Genomic DNA, 9,004 nt, shown 5'->3' with positions numbered 1-9,004 from the left:
CCATCCATCCATCCATCCATCCATCCATCCATCCATCCATCCATCCATCCATCCATCCATCCATCCATCCATCCATCCATCCATCCATCCATCCAAATGAAACTATTTTGACCACTAAAGGCTCATTTTTCACCATCTGAATAGTAACTTTAAGTTCTGTTTTATTCTGTACTATTCACTGAGGAAAGTATTTTCCATCCCCTTGGAAATGTTGTCTTCTTCACCATGTTGTCATTCACATTTCGTCTTTCTGCTCTTCTGCACACAGCAGGTAGCCTGGTTGCGGTTTTATTAGGATCAGGCCAGAGGATCCTGTTATTTGGGGCAACTGGAAGTGCTGCTGTTAAAATCAGTTTGAAGGAAACAGAAAATGAAAAGCAAAGCAAAACTCCCGCACACTACCCGTTTCTTGAACTCGCTATTTTTTTTTTTTTTTGCCACATTTTTCTCCCTCACCAGTATGAAAACGACAAAGCAAAGACATTCGGAACCACCAGATCCCAGTGGCGAAATGCTGCAGAGCCGAAGTTGCAACATGGAAAGATAAATCTTTGTGGGTTCATCAGCTTAAGCAATCCCATCCACATTAGCGCATTGTCATCTTGCCAATAAGGCAAACATCGCTTCACCTCCTCCCATGTAATTATAATATTAGTGGAGCTTTAACGCAACTTGGCTTGTTAGCCAGAAAAACTGCGGTTCTCCAAGCCCGGCCCACTGTGGTTTAGCTCAACCAATAAAGCTGTTTGTGCCTCACAAGAAATGTTTGTGCAGTTGAAAACCCCACTGACCTGATTGTTCAATGTGGAGCCTATACTGCTTTTATAAATATTGCTTTAGATTTATTCCTACAGCACTTCTTGCTTAAGAGACCTCTTGTCTTTGATGACTGCCTCGCTCCCCTCCTCGGCCCTCTCCCTCTGCTCCTACATCTGCTTTCATTTTTCTCGCAGTGTATGACAAACAGCAAAGAAATTTCAGGCTGTGGTCATCCTAAGCCAGTCGCCCCTCCTCCTGCTTTCTCTTGGCAGGATGGCTCGTGTCTCACATTTAATCATGAATGCTTCGCCAGGCAGCTGGGCCTGAGGGAGACTCAGAGGGGGAACGGAGGAAACCTGATCTGGTAAAGCAGGCCGTGTACAGTGAAACCTTTTCATAAAGACTCAGGACTCGGGCCCTAACAGCCATTATTGGAGTTTTATCAGGGACCAAAAAAACAACAAAAACGAATGTCCAACATGTTTCAAGTCAAACTGGCAAATGGTGGCAATGGAAAAAGCACAAGGTTTAAGCAAAGCAGCCGGACCACATTAAATAGCAAATTAATTGAACAGATGGAAAAATGAAACCCCCCTCTCTGGGCATGCAGTTCCCATTTTTTGCTTTATTTCTTGCATCAGGAAAGTGACTCTTTTCCACCGAATGAAAATAAAAACATTGCCAGGACATATGGCATCTATTTAGCTTTCCAAATTGAAAGTGCCACCAGTGGCCAGCCCCACATCACAGTGTCAAACATTTTCATTCTCATCAATCCCTGTATAATTTCATCCTCAAAGAAAAAGCTTTAAGGGAAGAGATAATTGAGTGGCACATGAACCTAATCTTTTCTGCAGAGTCTCCTGAGGGCGCTGGGAGTGACAAAACTCTTCATCTCGCAAGACTCAAAGGAGGAAAATTCTCTTAATCTCACACTGGACTCAAATCAGAACACTGGCGGATAAAATCTACCTTCATTTGGTCCATTTGCTCTTTGACAAGAGCAAATTACGCCAACGGTGCTTCTAAAGTCAAAACCATATGGTTGAAATGTTTTGAAGGTTACAATGTACCCTTCTGTATCATTGTAACGGTGATAGATGCAAGAGAAAAATGAAGTCCATATTTAGTCAAGAGAGATGAAGTACATAGCTAATTAAGCTAGATATATTTAGAACACCTTCCAAGCATCTTTCACAAAGTTAAATCATATCAAATTAGAAAAAAGTGATTAAAAAATATAGTCCAGTAAAGTCAAATAAGTTACACCAATCGTCTTCTGCTGCTTCATTGGTTCCACAGTGTTTAAATTGAAGGACACAAAATTGAGAGTGCCATGTCTCCGTCACCTTTAGCTTTAGCATTGATTCCAGGACAGATAAAAAAAAAGAAATCCCAAAGCAGCTGACCTCTGGGTCCTGACGATGGCTTACAGCTGTAGAAGTTCAAAAATGTATGAAGGTTCACGACCAAGAAAAGCCAAACCAGAACCTTTAACTGTATTCTGTTTTCAGCACAGGGAGCGAGCTCAGAGCAATCACTATTGATGTGCTACGGTAGCGCTTGGAGGATCAAATCAAAAGGCTGCTTTTAGGACAGGCTGTGCACAATTTGGGGAAGTTTTACTGAGGCAAGTAGAAGAGAATCACAGTCATTTTTGGGAATGGATAAAAGAAAAAGATGAGCAACTATTTCAGTTTCAATATGCAGGATTGCAGCACTCAGTCTTCTAATAGTTCTCAACAGATAAAATTAGATCAAATATTGTCCCTTCAGAAATCAGTTTCAGTGCTCCACAATCTCAAAGACCAAAGTTGTCAGCAGCCGTTCAACTGGATGAAATTACCAGGCAGGTTTGTTAAGCATATCAAATGGCACTGACATAGTAAAAAGTTGAAAATCATCAGCACTGCAGAGATGAAAGAAATGATTAAGAAATTATAAAAGGAAAGCAAATGAAGCAAATAAATGAGGGCTAAGGCGACATCTCGCTAGAACTGCATGGTTAAAAAGATGAACAGTAACTCTAAAGTTGGGGTCTTTAACTCTGGTCCTCGATAGCCACTCGACTAGAACCTGGTACCCCTGACAAACCGACCCAGACATGCCTGCCTAACATTTCAGTACTGAAGAATCCACATTGTGTCAGAGAACGTCACTGAAACTCTGGACAAAAACATTAGATACTTGATTCAGTAGAGTTGGCTCCACAAAAGGAATCCAAGATTTCTACAAGATTTCTACAAGATGTTAAATTCAATTATTTTTTTCTGAAAATTTAAGAGATAAGAAATTTGGAGACGGCGTGGTAGCTACTGAGTTTACTTAAAATAAAACAAATGCAAGTATTTTAAAATTATGCTGGAGCCTGAAAGTGCCTTTTCCAATCGAAAACCTTACAACGGCCTTTCACCAAAGGCCATTGAAGACATAAAACTCAAAAAGTCTCCATTTAAAGGAAAATATAATAATTACTGCCTAATGTGTTCAATCACCAGGGCGACAATAGCTCAAGAGGAGGTGGATTGGTCCCGTAACCAATCGGTTAGAGCCACATGTACTCGATGCTAACGTCCAAGCAAAGGTGTATTGTATGGCATTTTGGACGATACACATCAACAATAACGTTATCAGGTCTCAGGATGATCAAAAAAATAATCGAGCAAACAGATCTGAGAGTATTAAAGACTTTAAATATGTTCTATATTGGTTATTATATATAATCCTCCCATTTCTTCCAATGTCTCTTACCAAATTCCCCCAGCAGTCGTAGACTAAAAGTGATACGTTCCATCAGTTTAATGGAACGGAGATAATGAGGCTCATGGTGGGAGGGTCTTTGCACAGCCAGCATTTTGTTATGGTCTTTTTAGCAGACAGTAGGCAAATGTTCAAGAGAAAAATAGTGAGATGTTCTGGAAGATAGCCCAAAAACACCGATGTGAATGAGTAATCGATGTTAAAGCCTAATATTTCATAGATTATTTTCTTTACTGCTACCCAGAAGGGTCGTGTAGATGGGCAGGTCCAGTAGCACTGAATTTAGACTTTCGTTTCAGTATTATGAAGAAGCAGATGATGATCTTTCAACCAGAGAGCTGTTAGTTGATGTTGGAGTTAGAACGGTGTTGCATCCAACTCTGAGCTCAAAGGGTTGAGCGTTTCATGGATGCATATCAGCCAAACTACTACTTTGTGCTGCACTGACAGGCATGTGGAAGCTGCCCTGGCAGAAAGGAAACACGTCTAAGTGCCCAACTAGCTCATCAAACTTGCTAGTAACAATTCAGGTTGTGGGAAATTAAGAAATTTGCATTAAGAAATGCAGGCAATCAGTTCACTCGACTGGGAAATGTGGGAGTCTTTACTCGCCTCGCCTGGTGACTGTGTAGCTTACCACAATCAGCTTGTGAATGTGTGAATGAATGTAGTGCAATAAGCTTTGGAGTCCTCTGACTTGATTAATCGCCATGTTGTTACAATAAGCATAAAAGTAGGCATTGAAAAGATTTCTCCCAGAATAGCTTTGGTTGAATTACGCATCACAAAAGCATGCGGCAGCGTATAATCCCTTACATTTAAATTTTTCCCTGGTTCTTACCATTTACAGTCACAAATTTATTGGAATTATTTTTTTCAAATTCAGCACCTTGTGCCATTCAGGCTGCAGAAATTCAAATTGAGCCTTGTCCAGTGAAGCTAATTGCCACCGCTGGGCTCTAATGTTTGCCTGTCATGACTTAGAAGAGACATCTGTAGTAAGTATGTCATTACGCGCTCCTACACCCACAGCTGACAAAACCATTCCACAGGAGACCTCTGAGCAGACGCTGTGTGTGGGAATCATGCCGGCCCGACCCGGTTCGAGGTAAAGCTTTTATTCTTTCAAATATTTTCAGGCAGGAACAGAAAAGCTGCACCGACATATGTGTGAAGGACAAGATGGGATCCACATTTCAGCATCAGTCTAATAAGACAGCACCAGAGACGCAGGCTGCCATCTTCATGAAGGACCTTGATAATTACAGTGAAGTGTAAAGTCTACCAACGAGGATTTTTAATAAAGGGAAAGCCTGAGAAAGATAAGCATGTGGCTGATATAACAAATATCTGGAGGCAAAAAATAAATAAAAAATGCACAGAGCAGAATCAATACATCCTTGTGAGGAGGATCATTAATTCTCTGAAACTCTCTGATAGATTCTGTGAAGTACTGCTATCATGCTCCTGTGCTCACTATATAGCTAAACATCTACTTTAAGGACGGATGAACAGCTCATTGTAAAAGTGATGAGAGTTTTTCATTTTTTGTGATGTTACAAGTTTGTTTTTCTTTTTACGTGTGTCACCTTTCTGTGTTCGGCTCTGGTCCAGTAGGTTGACTTCACGACAAACACATTCAAGCTCAAATGAGGAAGGAAATGGAGCAGCTTCCGCCCCTAAACATTAAATACAATACAATAAATAACCCTAAACAAACCACAAAGCAATGGCTCCCAATGAGCAGTTAGCAGCTGTTAACATTTGTACAATTAAAATGAGTAACATTAATAATGATTTTAAAAATATACAAAACATAAAACTACTCATGAAACACTGCATATTATTATCAAATTTGTCTAAACATAATATTTGTGAACACAGAGTTGATTCTAATAGAGACCACAGTAACCGACGGCAACGGAAACATTCTGTCAGTTATCGGTTGCTACGGTAACCACCAACTGTCGAGAGCAGAGTAACAGAAACAGGAGAAACAGCTTGTTGACTGAACAAAATGAACTCAAAGAACAAACAAACTTCACATACATAGTATTGTTAAAATATTATATTTTACATGTCTTAAACGTGTTTATTTCTACAGCATTTCTGAGTCAATCCTTGGTAGACCCACAGATTTATCTTGGGGTATCTTATCAGCTTCACACATCTGGAGCATGAATCTTTTTACACTTTTGTCCAGTATCCTTCGAACTCAAGACAGATTGGACAGAAAGCATCTGCGGACGGCAATTCTGAGGTCTTGCCACCGATTCTCAGTTGGGTTTAGAGCTGGACTTTGCCTGGACGATTCCAGCTCATAAAGGTGCATCGATCTATGCAGCTCAATTTTAGCTCTGGCTGTAGGTTTGGGGTCGTTGTGCTGCTGAAAAATGAACCATGAGCCTTAAGTGTTTTAAAGGTTTTCTGCTCTGCATCCCCCAGAACCAGAACCAAACATGGAGAAGCAGCATTCAGCTTCTATGCAACACAAATCTGGACGAAACTTGGAGTTGCCTTTAATTAGTGGAACATTGATGAACATTTTTATGTGTATTTGCTTCAAGATTCTGATGATGGCATTTGACAAAATGTTATGTTTACTGCTTGTTTCATAATTAATGAATGTGTTATTCATTAATTAATTAAAGACACTGACTTTCCCACTATTGTTCTCTAACAAACCCCGGAGTTGTATTTTTAATAATTAAATGGCTTCCATTAAATCTATTTTAGCCATTACAGTAAAATATGGGGAATACAAACGCATGACACACTTTTATTAATATTTAATGAAACATTCGGAAAACTATCAATCACCTTCTTAGCTCACAACTTTCTTGTTGCTCTGTCATGGAAAATGTTAATAAAACAAGCAAAAGGTTATTTCTAATGTGGCAAAAATGTTTAATGTTTCAGGGGGAAAACAATCCTCCAGCAGGAGCTGAACAGAAAAAAAAATCACTGGTCTTTTAATAAAAAAAAAAATCAATTATTCAATCAGTAAACAGGTTGTGATGAAAACAGCCAAACAGCAGGAACAAACACATTGTTCTGATTAGAGGAAGGGACTTTCCCCTGTGTGTTTAGATGCATAAAAGTTATTTTTGTTAAAGGAATAATTCTGTCAGCTGCAGAGAGAGAGAGAGAAAAAAATCTAGTTTTAACATCAGATTCTGTTTTGTATTTTTTCTCCTGAAACAAATGGGCATTGTGCAGAAATGACTCAACTGGGCAAGATTTCTACCAAATGATTGCTGCTCTCCTTCATTCTGCACTCTCTAAACTGAGCGTGCTCTTTATTTATGCTTTGTCTGAGCACTCCCAGCCTGATGAACACAGGCACTGAGTGACAATGCCAACAAATTAAGAAACACAAACCCCTTCTCCCAGTTGCTCCGCTCCCTTTAAAGCAAAAACTGTATTCTCGTTCCCCCACCGCAACCCGTCTCATCAATCAGAGGGAGCATCGGGCGAAACGTTCGAATCCAATCCAGCTCTTGCTCTCTGCTGTTCCCACAGCCTGCTGACACTTTACCAGATCTGGGAAAGACTGCCCTCTTCCTCTGCAACTCCTCCTAATACATTTAGGAATATTAATCTGGAGCTGCTTAAGCAACTGCAATCAAAAGGACCATTGTGCCCTTAAAAGAAAGACACAATTATTTTAGCTGGAATTAATTTTCCCTCATAGTTTTATTTCTTGCTGGGCTCCATTTCCATCTTAGATTTATTTTTCCAATCATTGGAAAAGACCAAATAATGTGAGCATAGTCTTTTGTTTTTGCCCGAATCGCTCAAGCAGAACATGATCTGCGGAGAATAATCAGGAGAGAATATTGATATAATAGAAATGCAGTAAAAGCCAGGTCTCTGTCCCACAGGATCACCTCATTCTGACATATAAACCTGCAGCAAAATCATTATGAAGCAAAGGCCCTTGTCTTCCATCACGGCTCTCCCGCGTCAGGCTGTAATGTACCCTGCAAACTTTCAATACCTTTGTAGCATCTGCTTTTTTTTTTCTGCTTTTTTGTGGCAAGTCATGAATTCAATAGAGAAAGGTCTCTCTCTAACACAATGCATCACCTGATTGATGGCCATTTCTGAAAGAACTGCCAGAACAAAACAAGACCCTCAACTCCAATTCCCTCTGAGGCGATGAGTTTTGTCGGGTGTCAAAATGAACAAAAATAGCGAGCAGAAGCTGATTCATTCTGACCTGAAAATAGATGATGGATGAAAACCGCAGGAGAAACACAGAGCGGCACTGCCTTGTGAGGATGAAAAAAATATCACCTGGCAGATGAACAGGTACTTAATTATGAGGTACACAAAGTCGCATCAGGCTGCTTGACAATAATGTTTCCCCGAAACACTAATAGAACTGTCTTAGCTCAAATAGGCTCTTCTACTCTGATACAACATTGTGTCACTCAGATGATGAAATGGCAAATGAGCGCAATAATATGTAAATTTATTACAGAGGCAGGCAAATTTGGGGGCACCTCTCAAAAATCCTTAGAATAAATGTATCTTATATTGCAATAACATCAATAAATATATATATAAACAAATTATTTTGAGTACATTTATTCATCCATTCATCCATTGTCTCTACCCGTATTTAGCATAAAGGGTCACGGAGGAGCTGATGCTCATCTCCAGCGGTCATTGGTCGAAAGGCAGGATACACCCTGCACATCCATGCACACACACTCATACCTGAAGGTAATATGGAGACACCAGTTAATCCAGCAGTCATGACTTTTGGACTGCAAAGTTCATGCAGAAAGACCCCAGGCTGGGATTTGACCATTTTGCTGCAAGGCAACCATGCTACCAACCGCACCAACGTGAAGCCCCAAAAATTTCACTGATAGAAAAAAAACCCCAAAAAAACTTATTTTTGCCAAAAACAACTCTAGGTCTAAGGATTAGGAGCAAGGAGTCCTTACAATCCTTTCCAGTCACAAAAGCTAGTTAAGATACCATAAGTTGGTGCTTTTGCTAACTTTGAAAACGTTTGGTGCACTTAGCTTCCCCTAAATCAATTTGCCAAAATAAATTCTAAAGTAATAATTTACTTTCCTGTTTGTAAACTTTTGATTACTAAGAATTATTATTGTCCTCTTAATTTAGAACATGTGCAGATTGTTTACACAGCAATTCTGTTTCCTCTCTTCCCTTTCTCTCTTTTTGTCATCAATAATTTATTTTAAACAAGAAATACACAGGAACAAAATTAAACACAAATAGCAAAAGAACAAAACAAAAGCATAAAATCAATACCTAAGAAGACAATAGAACATGTTAACTATAATGTCAAAATGAAATTGGTGCTCAAGGGTTAGCGCTTTAGCATTAGCTTCCAGTGAATACCCTGTCGGTGTAACGCTTTAGCATTAGCTTTCAGTGAATACCCTGTCGGTGTAGCGCTTTAGCATTAGCTTCCAGTGAATACCCTGTTGGTGTAGCGCTTTAG

The 9,004-nt window shown here is 39.6% G+C and overlaps 1 protein-coding gene and 1 long non-coding RNA gene across 6 annotated transcripts in view; both read right to left on the bottom strand.

Moving 5' to 3' along the window:
- The window catches only part of LOC103475043 (uncharacterized), a 13,464-nt gene extending 8,017 nt beyond the window's left edge, over window positions 1-5,447 (bottom strand). Inside the window, exons 1-2 of the long non-coding RNA XR_535272.1 lie at window positions 5,423-5,447; window positions 5,109-5,198 (exon numbers count right to left, since the gene is read on the bottom strand). This is a non-coding gene — a long non-coding RNA (uncharacterized LOC103475043). The remainder of the gene's footprint in view (window positions 1-5,108; window positions 5,199-5,422) is intronic.
- nectin1b (nectin cell adhesion molecule 1b) overlaps window positions 1-9,004 on the bottom strand; it is a 222,878-nt gene that overhangs the window by 78,743 nt on the left and 135,131 nt on the right. The window lies entirely within an intron of this gene.

This window comes from Poecilia reticulata, linkage group LG13 (genome assembly GCF_000633615.1).
Source record: "Poecilia reticulata strain Guanapo linkage group LG13, Guppy_female_1.0+MT, whole genome shotgun sequence".
Taxonomy (NCBI): Eukaryota; Metazoa; Chordata; class Actinopteri; order Cyprinodontiformes; family Poeciliidae; genus Poecilia; species Poecilia reticulata.
This window is presented reverse-complemented; position numbering and strand designations above follow the sequence as displayed.